We start from the raw sequence: 15,727 nt of genomic DNA, 5'->3' as shown, positions 1-15,727 counted from the left end.
TTCACTCGCTGTTTCAGGGCCCCGGGGAGCAGATAGGTAACAGGGGGGTTAGAGGTGGGAGGTTGTTGCGCAGGGGGGCCCCCGAATGCTTCAGTTTGCCCCAGGGCCACGGGGCCCCTTAAACAATGTGGCGATTGAGTGCTTGCTGAAAAGCTGTGATTGGCCCATGTATGGGTAGCTTAAAAAGGAATTTTAACCTAGGATTGAAGTTCATCCCAAGCAGTAGCTGTTACTCCCTTTCACATGGGAAATGTTTACCTTTTCTTGATTCGAACATCGGGGGGTACACTGTCCTACTAGCCAGTGTACACAGGTACTCATTTCCTGTTCACACCTAGGTAGAGATGTAGCGAACGGTTCGCCGGCGACCGGTTCCAGGCGAATTTTGGGGTTTCGCGTTCGCCTGCACCAGGCAAACTTTTGCGGAAGTTCGATTCACCCCATAATGCACGATGAGGGTCAACTTTGACCCTCTGCATCACAGTCAGCAGGCACATTGTAGCCATTCAGGCTACACTAAGGCCCGGAGCCCCACCCCCCTTATATAAGGCAGGCTCGCTGGCCATGACACTCACTCGTGTGCCTGCTGCAAATAGACAGACTAGGGAGAGCTGCTGCAGATTTTTTCTCCTAGGGAAAGATTAGTTAGGCTCTTGGCTTGCTCCTGGCTGATTGTTATTGCTAAAATAGCACCCCTCAGCTCACCCTTCTTTTGAGAGCTCTAATGTTTTCCTGATGTGTTTTTTTTTGTGTGTGTGTTGCTCACTGACACTGACATTATACAGCCCTATCTGTTGCAGCTGGACCTTGGTAATTGTTATTACTGTGCCAGCCAGGCCCTGCCTAACTATCTATACTGGGACACCTACCTATGCCTAACTAACTACTGAGGCACCTACCTATGCCTACCTACCTATACTGGGTCTCCTACCTATGCCTAACTAACTACTGAGTAGAGTGACCAGACGTCCCGGATTGCCCGGGACACGTCCCGGATTCGGGGTCCGCTGTCCCAGGCTTAATGAGGTCCCGGGAAACGTCCCGCTTTCAGCAGCGGGACGTCCCGGCCTCGGGACTCTGGCCACTCTCTCCTCAATGAACTGGCAGCGGCGTCTATAGACGCCGTGCCAGTTCATTGCCCGCAGCCCCGCTCCAGCCTCCTCTTCCGGTGTCTGTTTCCGACACCGGCAGGCGAGCAGGGCTACGGCAAGATGGCTGCCGGAGCCCTGTACTGGAGACCTATTTGTGTCACTAGTACAGGGCTTCGGGCGCCATCTTGCCGTAGCCCTGTCAGCGCGGGAGAGAAGAGCAGGAGGAGGAAGACGGTCCCGGGACGGAGCAGCGCGCCAGAGGCCGGACACTTCTGCCAGGTGAGTAAATGCTTTCTTTTCCAGGTGAAATGTTTGCCCGCATTGTTTCTTTTCCAGGTGAAATGTTTGCCCGCATTGTTTCTTTTCCAGGTGAAATGTTTGCCCGCATTGTTTCTTTTCTGGTGAAATGTTTGCCCGCATTGTTTCTTTTCCAGGTGAAATGTTTGCCCGCATTGTTTCTTTTCTGGTGAAATGTTTGCCCGCATTGTTTCTTTTCCAGGTGAAATGTTTGCCCGCATTGTTTCTTTTCTGGTGAAATGTTTGCCCGCATTGTTTCTTTTCTGGTGAAATGTTTGCCCGCATTGTTTCTTTTCTAGTGAAATGTTATTGTTTGCCCGCATTGTTTCTTTTCTGGCGAAATGTTTGCCTGCAGTGCGTTTCTTTTCTGGCGAAATGTTTGCCCGCAGTGCGTTTCTTTTCTGGCGAAATGTTTGCCGCATTGCGTTTCTTTTCTGGTGAAATGTTTGGCCGCAGTGCGTTTCTTTTCTGGTGAAATGTTTGCCCGCAGTGCGTTTCTTTTCTGGCGAAATGTTTGCCCACATTGCGTTTCTTTTCTGGCGAAATGTTTGCCCGCAGTGCGTTTCTTTTCTGGCGAAATGTTTGCCCGCATTGCGTTTCTTTTCTGGTGAAATGTTTGGCCGCAGTGCGTTTCTTTTCTGGTGAAATGTTTGCCTGCAGTGCGTTTCTTTTCTGGCGAAATGTTTGCCCGCAGTGCGTTTCTTTTCTGGCGAAATGTTTGCCGCATTGCGTTTCTTTTCTGGTGAAATGTTTGGCCGCAGTGCGTTTCTTTTCTGGTGAAATGTTTGCCCGCAGTGCGTTTCTTTTCTGGCGAAATGTTTGCCCACATTGCGTTTCTTTTCTGGCGAAATGTTTGCCCGCAGTGCGTTTCTTTTCTGGCGAAATGTTTGCCCGCATTGCGTTTCTTTTCTGGTGAAATGTTTGGCCGCAGTGCGTTTCTTTTCTGGTGAAATGTTTGCCCGCAGTGCGTTTCTTTTCTGGTGAAATGTTTGGCCGCAGTGCGTTTCTTTTCTGGTGAAATGTTTGCCCGCAGTGCGTTTATTTTGTACTGACATGTTGCCCGCATTGCGTTTATTTTGTACTGACATGTTTGCCCGCATTGCATTTATTTTATACTGACATGTTGCCTATTGCGTTTATTTTCTGGTGTCCGGGGTAACTGTTACTGCATTTATTATTTAATGGTCATAGATGGCTATGTTTGCTGCTTTGTGGTTACGGTATACTATTAGCATCACACAGTTTCTGCACACCCATGATACAAAGTCTCGTTTGTCCACATCATGGCGTAAACACTGCTTTCTTATGCCTCGCTGTTACATCATTACGTTAGCTCCGCCCATACAATGTCATGGCCACGCCCATTTTTTCGGCGCCCCCCTCCCCCAGTCTTCGCCGCTGCGTGCTCCTCACTCCTTCCCACTTTTCGCCGCGGCGCGCTGCGCGCGCCGCCCCCCCCCCCCCCCCACGCCCCCCCCCCCGTCCCAGGTTGGACCCACAAAAATATGGTCACTCTACTACTGAGGCACCTACCTAAGCCTACCTACCTATACTGGGACTCCTACCTATGCCTACCTACCTATACTGGATCTCCTACCTATGCCTAGCTAACTACTGGGACTCCTACCTATGCCTACCTACCTATACTGGGACTCCTACCTATGCCTAGCTAACTACGGAGGCACCTACCTATGCCTACCTACCTATACTGGGTCTCCTACCTATGCCTAGCTAACTGAGGCACCTACCTATGCCTATTGCCTACCTACCTATACTGGGACTCCTACCTATGCCTACCTACATACAAGAAGATAATAAGGTCGTTGCTTCATTGTGGACAGACCAAATTTGATCAGCTGGACAGTCACTGTTGTTCTATCATTGAGCTACCACAGCCTGGTGACCATATGGGCTGGAAAACTGCCACGGCCTGCACTCTGGCCGTGGTGCGCACCAGTCCAGTACGGCCGTCACTACACAAACAGCTGGTACTTTGCGGTGTGTTACACAGTGAGTTTGGTGTGTCAGTGTGAAGCAGAACTCTAATTACACTACCTGATTGATGTATACACATGCAAGATGTTTGAAAGCACTTTAGGCCTGCAATTTAGCATTCAATGTGATTTCTGCCCTTAAAACACTGCCTTGCGTCAAATCCAGATTTTTCCCCGGGGCTTTTGGTGTCTATCCCATAATTTTTCCTATTTTTCAAAGTTCGCCTCCCCATTGAAGTCTATTGCGGTTCGCAAACTTTTACGCGAACTGAACCTTCCGTGGAAGTTTGCGAACCGAAAATCGGAGGTTCGCGACATCTCTACACCTAGGGCATTTGGGTTTTTTTTTTTTTTTGAGTGCTGGCGATTTTAAAAAACGCCCTAAAATGGCTTGTGCAATGAATCCTTATGGGATAGTTCATATCAGCTCGCTTCGTCTGCTTTCTGCTCAGCAAAGCACTGCCTGCACCATTTTTAGTACGATTTTGCTACAATGGAAGGTATGGGAAAAAAATGCAAAATGCTCACAAAATCGCTTTATCCGGCTACAGCATTCACACTTTTAAGAATAAATACATTGTATTTATTCTTTTCCCAGTCCAAGCGTTCACTTCCTGACTTGCTTCAGGAAGTGAAAAAAACAAATCGCTCTGCAAAAGCGTTTTGAAAAGTGCTTTACAAAAAATTGTAGCGCAAAGGTAAACGCCAGGAGGGGGAGAAAATAAAGTCGCTCACAAAATCACAAAACGCTGGCGTCAGTGATTGCGATTTTAACAACATATTGCTGCTGGTTCAGCCAATCCAACATCAGCAACTGGGGCGTAACAATGGGGGCCGCAGCCCCTGCACCCATGGGGGTGCTCAGAGCTATTTTAGGGGGCTGGAGGGGTCGCAGCATGAGGAGAAACCCATGGCCACACTCTTGGCGACGAGGGGGGACGGTCCCTCCCCCCTCCCTCACCTTGGGCTCTCCTCTCCAGCATCTATCAGTGGCAGCAGGCAGCGGGCAGCGGCAGATATACATACCTTCCTTGCATTCCACCGTTGATGTTCCTCTCTCTAGTGTCTTACCCTACTTCCAGTATAAACAGGAAGTAGCGTCAGACACTAGCACAAGGTACATCCGCGGTAGAGCGCAAGGAAGCTATGTATATCTGCCGCTGCCTGCACAGACACTTTTTTGAAGCCCCTCCCCGCCGATATGTGGCCACGGCTTCCCCCTCATGCTGCAACCCCTCCAGCCCAGCCCCTGAGTGGGCACCGGGGGGGGGGGGTGCAGTCAGAATCTCGGCAGGGGGGCCCGGTGGCTCCTAGTTACGCCGCTGATCAGCAATGTGGAATTCCATCTGGTGGGCTGTCGCAAATAAGGAGTGTCACAGGCATGTTGTACTGCCTCTGCATCTCAGCAAAGGCGAGTCATGGCCCTGTAGGATCGTCGGAAGTGTCCAGCCCCTTTCCTGGCTTGCTTCAAGTCCTGGAATCTGGGGTACAAACCATTACACAGTCAGATTTAAAGGGAATCTGAGGTGAGAGTGGTATGGAGGCTGCCATATTTATTTCCTTTAAGCAATACCAGGTGCCTGGCTGCCCTACTGATCCTGTGTCTCTAATACATTTTAGCCATAGGCCCTGAACAAGCATGACGCAGATCAGGAGCTCTGACTCAGCTGACTCAGGTTTTACTGGATTAGTCATATGCTTGTTCCGGGGTTTGACTCAGACACTATGTATGCCAGAAGATCAACAGGACTGCCAGGCAGCTGGTTTTGTTTACAAGGAAATAAATATGGCAGCCTCCATATCCCTCTCACTAGTGATGCTCATCTAGATCCCGGATATCCGAGTAACTCGGATATCCGAGCATTTTTTACGCTATCCGGGTCAGACTCCGGATCCCGGATAGCTATAGATATCCGGATAGCTATCTGCGGATAGTTTGACGCATGACCCGGATATCTGCGGATATCTGCGGATATCCGGATCCGAAATACTGTAACTAAGGTGATGACGTCCTGGAGCCAATCAGAGGGTTCCCAGCCGGACGCCCTAGCAACCAATCAGAGGGGAACCCTGGCCAGCCCCACCTGATCTCATTGAGCCAATCAGAGGCCTCCTAGCCTAAGCCCTGGCACCCAATCACAGAAAGGAACACTGGCCAGCCCCCCTTGTATAATAAGGAGGGCTGCCATGATGAGACAGATCGTTATGGCTTGCTGAATGCTTCCTGAGAGACATGCTGCAGTGCTGGTGGCCTAGCAAGGGGGCTGTACACAGTTATAAACCTAAAGCTGTTCATTGATTAACCCCTTCACTACTCTATAGTAATCGTTAATTAGCTTGACTGATGTCTCATAGTGTGACAGTTAGGGCTGGAACCCACAAGAGCATTTTTTTGAGCATTTTGGCAGCGCTGCGATACGCTAGCGTTTTGCCAAAACGCTCAGCTGATGTTAATGGATGGGGCAACTTCCACAGGAGCGTTTGCGTTTCCCAGAAACGCAAACGCAGGACATGCAGCATTTTGGGAGCGTTAGCGCTTCAATGTAAAGTATTGAAACGCTAGCAGAAACGCTCAGCAAAACCTAAACTGAGCGGTTTTGCTAGCGTTTTGCGGTTCAGCACACTGTAACAAAATTAAAAATAATTCACAGGACCAATCAGGATAAAAACGCAAAACGCTACACAACCGCTGAGCAAAAAAATACAATGTTGCAAAACGCGACCGCAAACGCGCATGAATCCGCTTGCAAAGCGCTCAGACAAAACTCTAGCGGTAGCATTTTGCGTTTGCGGTTTTCAGTGGGTTCCAGGCCTCAGAGTGTGTGCTGTACAGCTGCAGTGCTGCTGCTGGGTCAAGGTCTGTACACAGTGATAAGCTCAGTGATTAACCCCTTCACTATCACTCCACTATTGTTAATTATTAATTAATTGGTGCACACTAACATTAATGTGTTAGTGTGCACCAGTTAGTGTCTTCTCCTCTGCTGTCTGTCACTCTGCACTTGTCACGTGACACTTGGCAAGTGCCACGTACCACGTCCGTCATGCTCCTGGCTGGCACACGTTACACCTGCTGCTGCTGCATTGCCCTGCTCCTGCTGCTTGTGCAGCTCCCACCGCCAGGACAGGGTGCCACAGGCCACTGATACCACCTACATTTAACCCAAAAGAAAATTGCAGCATCAATTTTTGGAGGTGTCTTGACTGAAAACTGTCATGTCCCAGTTGTGCGGTTGGACTTTTGACACAATGGCTATCATTCATAAAGGAGCTGTCGGTACAGGGAATCAGTGCGGGAAAACACCGCTGCCGGTGTTTTAGACTTCTGGGTGGGCATTCATAAAAAACCATCCAGGTGCGGTGGCAGTGCGGAGATTCCCCGAACTAGGCTGGCGGTAGGCAGGCGGAGACACGGAAGCTGCCGAGTTGATACATTTCTCCGTGTTCCGCTCTGCTGCAGCTGCCTGGGAGGTCTGTGTGTCTCCATTCACTTGCATTGGTATCGCCACATCACAGGGAGCGGTACTTCCCGACCTCTCACCGCTTGCGGTGATCTTTATGAATAAACATTTTGCTACATTTGTTCCGATAATCACCGCACAAGGCGGTGATTTATCACTCTGCTCGGTAGTGTCATTTTTTTATGCGGAAAGAGTGGTCGGTAAAGTCAGCTGTTTTTAGCATTTTCGCATGCGGAAATGCTTTATGAATGATAGCCAATGTGGGCTGCATGACCGCTGTCTGGAATCTAGGCCTAATGTTAATTGACAGTCATTTTTTTGGGGGCGGGGGATTTGAAGTCCCCACATCATCAATTAGTGTTTCCCTTTGCAAGATAATGATGATACCTGCCTCATTTACCCTCAAAACCCCTTTTAAAGCTATTTAAAGGGCACTTCCGGTTTTTCTATCCAGATATCCGAATAGGCCAGATATCCGCAGATAATGCGACCGGACATCCGCGTTCACGCGGATATCTAAAAGGCCGGATTCGGATATCCGAGCCGGATCCGGATATCTAGGTATCCGGATTGGGGTCATTTCGGATTTTAAAAAGTACTATCCGAGCATCACTACCTCTCACCATCAGTGCTGCTCATCCAGATTCCGGATATCCAGGTAACCCGGATATCCAACCTTTTTCCAGCTATCCAATTCGAATTTAGATACCAGATTTCTACAGAAATCCGGATAGCTATCTGCGGATAGTTGGCTGGCAATGCGGCTATCCGCGGATATCCGTGGATATCCGCAGAAATCTGACTATTGAGATACTGTATGATGTCCAGGACATCATTGAGCCAATCAGAGGGCTTCCAGCAGAAGTCCTAGTAGCAACCAATCACAGAGGGGAACCCTGGCCAGCCCCACCTGACCTCATTGAGCCAATCAGAGGCCTCCCAGCCTAAGCCCTGGCACCCAATCACAGAAAGGAACACTGGCCATCCCCCCTGTATAATAAGGAGGGCTGCCATGATGAGACAGATCGTCCTTGCTTGTGAATGCTCACTGAGAGACATGCTCCAGTGCTGCTGGCCTAGCAAGTGCTGTATACAGTGATAAACCTAAAGCTGTTCAGTGATTAACCCCTTCACTATCACTACACTATTGTATTGTCAATTAGCTTGATTTCATTGCGTGACATCGAGGCCTGGGACCCACTGCAAAACGCAATCGCAAGCGCTAGCATTTTGTATTAACAGTTTGTAAGCAGTTTAATAAGCGTTTTAGGGAGCGATTTTAAAAATGTATCAATTTGCCAGCGGTTGTGTAGCGATTAGCATTTTGAAGTCTGATTGGTCCTTTCAATTAATTTAAATTGTTACAGTGTGTAGTAACTTGAAAATACTAGCAAAATCGCTCCGTGCAGGTTTTGCTGAGTGATTACGCCAGCGATGATATACTTCACATTGAAGTGCTAACGCTCCCAAAATGCTGCATGTCCTGCGCTTGCGTTTTTTCTTAATTGCAATCGCTCCAGTTGAAGTTGCCCCATCCATTAACAGTAGCTGAGCGTTTTTACAAAACACTAGTGTTTTCAGACGCTCCAAAAATGCCCTGAAATCGCCCTTGTGGGTTCCAGCCCTCAGAGTGTGTGCTACAGGGCTGCTGCAGCTGCTATGTGTCTGTGTGTGTGCTCTGCACAGACCAGGCAAGCTGCTGCCTTCTGGCCACGTATTAGCCTTAGCTAGCTACAGTATAGGTTAGGTTAGGGATTAGGGAATAGGATTACTGTGTTATTGTGTAGTTAGTACTGTAGTACTGCAGTCAGTGCTAATAGTTGTTAGAGTAGTAGTACTACTGTGTTAGCTTACTACAGAACTGCTGTGCTGCTGAGCAGTGGCAGTTAGTGTCTTCTCCTCTGCTGTCTGACTGTCACTCAGCATTTGGTCCGTGGCCTTTGGCACGTGGGACCTTGCACTTTGCAGGTGGCACTTTGCACGTGCCACATGCCACTGCCAAGTGCCACGTCCGGCTTGCTCCTGGCAGACGTTACACCTGCTGCTGCATTGCCCTGCTCCTGCTGCCCACACCGCCAGGGTGCCACAGGCCACTGCTGCAGTGCTGATACCACCTATATTATTTAACCCAAAACACAACTGCTGCGTAATTTTTTTGGAGATGTCTGGGCTGAAAACTGCCATGTCCCAGTTGTGCGGTTGGACTTTGGACACAATGTGCGCTGCACGACCGCTGTCTGGAACCTAGGCCTGATGTTAATTGACAGCCATTTTTTTTTGGGGGGGGGGGTGGATTTTAAGTCCCCACATCATCAATTAGTGTTTCCCTTTAAAAATGAATGATGCTACATGCCTCATTTACCCTAAAAAATGGTTTTAAAGCAATTGAAAGACCACTTCCAGTTTTTCTATGCAGATATCCAAATTTGCCCGGATATCGCGGATACTGGGGTCGGATATCCGATTCGGATTGGGAAATTTTGAACTCTGATATCCGACCTGAATCGGCTATCTGGGTATCCTGATCCAATCCAGATTTTGAAAAGGGGTATCTGAGCAGCACTGCTCACCACAGGTTCCCTTTACCACATGTGGCATCATGCAAGACAGAAGAGTCAATCTGCCACTTTTCAATGCAGCCACCAGATTGGCACCGTTGTCACACACAACTTTACCAACACTCAGGGCCGGTTTAAGTTACAATGGGGCCCTAGGGCAAGATTAGCCTGGGGGCCCCCCAACAGACACCACCCTGACCAAAAAGCGTCTTCAGAAGCCCTTTGTTGCAGCCAAATTTCCCTCCTGGGACCCTGAGCTGGCTACTGACCCTCCCCCAATCATCCCCCAACTTAACAGACTCTGCAGTGTCCCTGGGGAGCAACAGTTCAGATGGGGGAGGGACAACTTGGGGGCCCCTACAGGCTCTGGGGCAACTGCCTATTTTTTCCTATGGTAGCTCCGGCCCTGCCAACACTGAGGTTGTGTGGGGGTCAGCCACTCTTCAGCCTCTGCCTGCAGAGTGGACTGCAGTGACTTTTTCCTGTTTAATGAATGGACGTGGCCGAAATCCTATGTGAGTTTTCTCACATGAGCGATAAACTTTCTTTCCAATTGCAAATGCAGGTCTTGCACTATTTTCTGAGCGTTTCACGCCTAAATGCAAGTTATAGGAAAAATCCCAAATCGCTATAAAAATACTTTGATCAGCGATTTTGAAAATGTTTTCAAGCAAATTTGTTTTAAAAGGCATTCAGTTGTGGGTCAAAGAGTGCACCACCTGTTTGTCTACACACACAAAATCGCAACTACCAGAAACAAAAACACATACAAAATCGCTTGTAAAAAATGCACATCGCTCAAAAAATGCCAGGAATCACTTAACAGAACTACTCACAAATGCGCTTAGCACTTGCGATGTAGGCCTTTTTTCCACGAACTGTTTACAAACAGTGAAATGCCTCTCCAACTCTCACAACTGTGTGCTTCTGCCTGGTAACTGCTCACTGCTGCCTGGCAACTGCTTGCTGAGCACACAGCTCAACAGTTTGTGGAAAAGAGGCCTTATAGTGTGAGCCAGGCCTAAGGGCCCATTCAAACTAGAAGCGCTTTTCTGAGCATTTCGCGATTGATTAGCGTTTTTTAAAATCGCTCACTTTCATTAAAATCGCGGTAAAAGTTGCAAAAAAATTGCCATGATTTTCGCGTAAGCGATCGCAACATCGCTGTGAGTTTTCCAAGATTTTTACCGTGATTTTAATGAAAGTGAATGGGAGCGACTTTAAAAAATGCTAATCACACAACGCTCAGAAAAGCGCTTCTAGTGTGAATGGGCCCTAAAGGACAACTGAAGTGAGAGGGATATGGAGGCTGCCATATTTATTTCCTTCTAAGTAATACCAATTGCCTGGCAGTCCTGCTGATCCACTGCCTCTAAGGCCTCTTTCATAATGCTACGTTAAAGTCGGACGTTAAAACACAATTTAACGCAGAATAACTCACAGCAATGAAAAATCAATGCCCCATTCACAGTGCAGACATTGTGTTGGTGTCTACTGCTGCACGTTAAGTGAAAGTATTGCATGCTGTGCGTTATACACGTTATTAGCTGTGTTGGACTGTTTGTACATGCTCAGTACTGACTTGGAAGCATACTTTTCATTGCCTGTATGCGATAACAGGGCATTAAGTTGTGTTGTGACTTTTTTGGGGTGTATTGCTTTGTAATCTGCGTTGCGACTTTAACGTTGCATCACAACGCAACGTCCTACTGTGAAAGAGCCCTAATACTTTTCGTAGACCCTGAACAAGCATGCAGCAGATCAGGTGTTCCTGACGTTATTATCAGATTATTATCTGACAAGATTAGCTGCATGCTTGTTTCTGGTGTTATATTCAGACACTGCTGCAGCCAAATAGATCAGCAGGGCTGCCAGGCGACAGGTATAGTTTAGAAGGAATTAAATATGGCAGCCTCCATATACCTCTCACTTCAGTTGTCCTTTAAGACCCTGCATATTCTGCAAGCGAAAGCAAATGTTAATTTGCACAAGCTGTGCACTTAATTGAGCCGATTAGTTTGCAGTCAGATGAGTCAGCTTCAGCTTGGTGATGTACACATCTTGTTGTTGCAGTGCTGTATTTTTTTAGCCTTGGGTTCACTCTACAGTAATCAAGAAGTCACTACTGGATCAGACGCTCATTTTAATGGTAAAGACTGGATGGCACCAGCTCACACCGTAACCCTACCGCAAGGCATTGCACCATTCCACAAACTTTGTTACATGCGGTAGAGAACCTGGTGGCAACCTGCCCCCAAAAATCCTCGCCACTCGCTCACCTGCACAGTGGCAGACAGGAAATGCATCAGCTGAAAATCTCCATCTGCATACCGCACCACTACCATGATGAAAAAATGAAAATGTGCGCATTACCATTGACATTGATGCGCAATAATGCACTGCAGCCTCTGCATCAGCCGGACCACTTCCAAAGCTTCTCATGTAGCGTGATGTGCTCCACTGACTTTTGTGGTCATTGCGATGACTTGCGGTAGGAGAGGCAGACGCATCATGACAAATGTGGTAAGTGTAAACTGGCGCTTAGTCATTCCTAATGAATAAGATGAATTTCCAGATCCGAAACTGTTCTTGTTGAGACCAACATGGCTAACAGTAAAATAAAACCTATTCCAAGTTTATGCCATAGCAGTGATGATCGTAAAAATAAGTCAAAACTTTAAAAAAAAACTTTAGATTGTATTACTAGTTCTTGCAGTCAAAGAAAATAAAGAGTACTGTATTTTAGTAAAACATTCAATCAAAGGACCCCTTTTTAAGAAAATCCAACCGCCTAATATACTGACTGACACATCAACCCCAAGTGTGATTAGAAAGAAAAAGATTACTGACTAGGGCTGATCAATGAGATCCAAATATTTCTGAGTTCATACAGGTTTATGTAAATTTGTATGCAAATGTATGCAGCTTGAGGCCTGTCATCCACTGCAAAGTGCAATCGCTAGTGTGATTTGGGATAGCATTTTGCAAGCAATTTTGGGAGTGATTTCCTCACTCCTATACAATTAATTGGAATAGAAATGCTCCCAAAATGCTGCATGTCTTGCGATTGCGATTTCCTTAATGCAATCGCTTTAGTGGAATCTGTCCCATCCATTTATATGGCAGACCGTTTAGGGAAATCGCTAGCTATTTAAAGCGCTCCATAAGCACTCAAAAAAAACCCCACTCTAGTGGGTTCCAACTGTGAGGGTAGGAAGGAACACTCTACTCAGAATAGCATGGGTTTTCCCCCATATAGCACATAGTGGAAAACACATATATGCGATTCCTACACTGAAAATGGACCAATTTAAAACTAGGTGGGGCTTGATTGGTGCATTTTCAAGCTGCATAAATTTGCATACAAATATATATAATCCTGCATGAAATATTTGCATATCATCGATCAGCCCTATTACTGATTCCAGACCTTAAAATATCAAAGCGGGGCTTTGACTTTTTTGCCACTAGATGTCACTGTTGTGCCGTCATAAAATCTGGACCTGTACAATTTCAATGCAATGTACCGTACTGACGTCAGGAAGTGAAAAAATGGAATTGCTCTTCAAAATTGCTTACAAAATGGTAGCGCACAATGGAGTGCTGGGTGGGGGGAAAATCGAGCAAAAAATGGAAAATTGATGCCGTCAGTGATTTCGTTTTCTTGATGTGAATAGAGCCTCATAGTCTATTTACTTCCTTTTTTTTTTTTTTTTTTTTCACACATTGTGCACACAAGTAAGAAATATCTGGAGATCTCATACACGCCTTGTTTAAAGCAGCCCATACACTCAGCCGATTTTCTGGCCGACCGATCGATCGCGGTCGATCGATCGATCGCAAATCGGTTGGCCAATCGACCGATCGACGGCCGATTTCGATCGATTTCGATGGATTTCCATCGAACTTGCAGGGTGGAAAATTTAGGTCGATCTGATGAGATTGCTTATCAGTTTGCATTGGCCTTAATGGAAATCTGATGGCAAAAAAATGCCATCAGATCGAATTTCAACAGATTTCAAACTGAAATCTATTGGAATTCTATTCTGGTAAAAAATGTTCTAAAAACGCATCAGATAGATCATCAGATGCATTTCTTATCTGTCTGCTGCCAATCTGACGAGTGTATGGGCACCTTAACAGACATCTGCAGATCAGATCCACCAGGATGAATCTGAAAGATAGAGAGATAAAGATCTTTAGACTTTCGCTCAAACACTAGCGCTTTTTAAAAGCGCTAATGTAATGAAACCCTATGGGCACGTTCTTAATTGGCCGATTTGCGCTAACCGCCCAAAAACGCTAAACGCACCATTTTCAGGCGATTTCCTGGTGATCGGGTTTCAGTGCTATAGAAGCGCTAAACGCGATTGCGGAAAAATCCCCGCAGTGTTCTGATTTTTTTTTTTTTATCCCGCATGAAATCGCGGGAAAATTACTCCTGCAATAATCGCCAGCATTTTGCGTTTCTAAGTGTGAATGTGCCCTTAAGACTTATCTTGTGTGTACCCAGCTTTAGTATTTAAAATCTGCTGGCCATCATACTAAATGGCAGTAGTGAAATTGGCCAGTCATCTGCAAATAATGTGTGTACATGGACCTTAACCTGCTGAGCGGTCTGGACGAGCTCAGCTCGTCCAACACCGCCAGAGGCTGCCGCTCAGGCCCTGCTGGGCCGATTTGCACCAAATAAAAAGCAGCACACGCAGCCGGCACTTTGCCAGCCGCGTGTGCTGCCTGATCGCCGCTGCAGCGTGGCGATCCGCCGCGTGCAGCGGCGAAAGAGGGTCCCCCCAGCCGCCCGAGCCCAGCGTAGCCGGAACAAACAGTTCCGGCCAGCGCTAAGGGCTGGATCGGAGGCGGCTGACGTCAGGACGTCGGCTGACGTCCATGACGTCACTCCGCTCGTCGCCATGGCGACGAGGGAAGCGAAACACGGAGGGCCGCTCATTGCGGCCTTCCGTGTTATCTCTTGCCGCCGGAGGCGATCGAAAGATCGCCTCCGGAGCGCCCTCTAGTGGGCTTTCATGCAGCCAACTTTCAGTTGGCTGCATGAAATAGTTTTTTTTTTTTTATTTAAAAAAAACCCTCCCGCAGCCACCCTGGCGATTTAATCAGAACGCCAGGGTGGTTAAATGCCCACTAAAGATTGAGGCTAGGTTCACAGTAGTCGTTGCGGAGCTGCGTCATAAAGGAGTACATTTGAAATCGGCGCCGGCAGGGGCGTAGCTATAGGGGGTGCAGAGGTAGCGACCGCATCGGGGCCCTTGGGCCAGAGGGGCCCCGAAGGGTCCACCCTCTAATCACAGTATTAGCTCTCTATTGGTCCTGTGCTGGTAATAATCACTTCTATAGATGCATTGAATAGTAGTAATCCTTAACACACTGTTCCCCAACCCCTTCTTGCACCTCTGACACTGGGGTTGTCCTTGGCAGGTTTTGGTGCGCCGTATCAATTGTTATGTATAGAGTGCTTGGGGGGGCCCCATGTAAAACTTGCACCGGGGCCCACAGCTCTTTAGCTACGCCACTGGGCGCCGGTAGACTTGGGCGCAGGATACAGCGGTAAATGGCTGATCCTGCTTCTGCACAAGTCCGGGCCGATTTAATTACTATTCCCCCTCCAGGCCGATATGGATAGTGGGGGAATGAAATAATTCAGCTTCCAGCGATTGCTGGAGGCCGAATTATTATGTTTTTAAGCAACTTCGGCTCCAACTTCTGACGGAGCAGACGTTACTCACTGAGCGCTGCAATAGGAGTGATTCCTATTATAGTCTATGGAGGCGCCGGCTGCGCCCAAATCTAGGAGGAGCGCTGAAAAGCACTACTCCGTCATCAAGTCTTAAGGTGCGTACACACGCCATACTCCAGCAAACGAAGGGTCCGTCAGACCCTGCCACTGGGCGGGCGTTCTGCCGACAGTAACGTGTGTACGCGCTGTCGGCAAACTGTTAAGACTTATCAGTCTGCCAACAGTGCGTACACACGTGCTACTGTCGGGAGAACGTCTACCCAGCGGGAGGCTCTGAAGGACCTGTCGTTTGCTGAAGTATGGCGTGTGTACGCACCTTTATAACACAGCTTACCACACTACTATGAAAGGTGTATGTGACATTCACAGTAGGATGTTAGCCTTGCATTGTAACGTGTAGCGTTATGGTAATGCACTGCTGCAGTATGTTACCTCTAAATGCACAGGTCACCAGGTACAGGAAGCATACTTTTAGTTGCCTTTATGCTTTACTGTACCTACTTAATACGATGGTAACACAGTGTTAGGCCTCTTTCACAGTGCGACGTTAGTCGCATGTTAGAAAATGTTT

At 47.7% G+C, this 15,727-nt stretch overlaps 1 protein-coding gene across 1 annotated transcript in view; it reads right to left on the bottom strand.

Moving 5' to 3' along the window:
- MPP2 (MAGUK p55 scaffold protein 2) overlaps positions 1-10,309 on the bottom strand; it is a 93,706-nt gene extending 83,397 nt beyond the window's left edge. The window contains exon 1 of the mRNA XM_068262568.1: positions 10,238-10,309. The gene's annotated coding sequence lies outside the window, so the exon portion shown is untranslated. The remainder of the gene's footprint in view (positions 1-10,237) is intronic.
- Positions 10,310-15,727: the final 5,418 nt, after the last annotated feature.

Source organism: Hyperolius riggenbachi, chromosome 12, assembly GCF_040937935.1.
Source record: "Hyperolius riggenbachi isolate aHypRig1 chromosome 12, aHypRig1.pri, whole genome shotgun sequence".
NCBI classification, from domain to species: domain Eukaryota; kingdom Metazoa; phylum Chordata; class Amphibia; order Anura; family Hyperoliidae; genus Hyperolius; species Hyperolius riggenbachi.
The sequence above is the reverse complement of the archived record's forward strand: the minus strand, read 5'-3'. Positions and strand labels throughout refer to the sequence as shown.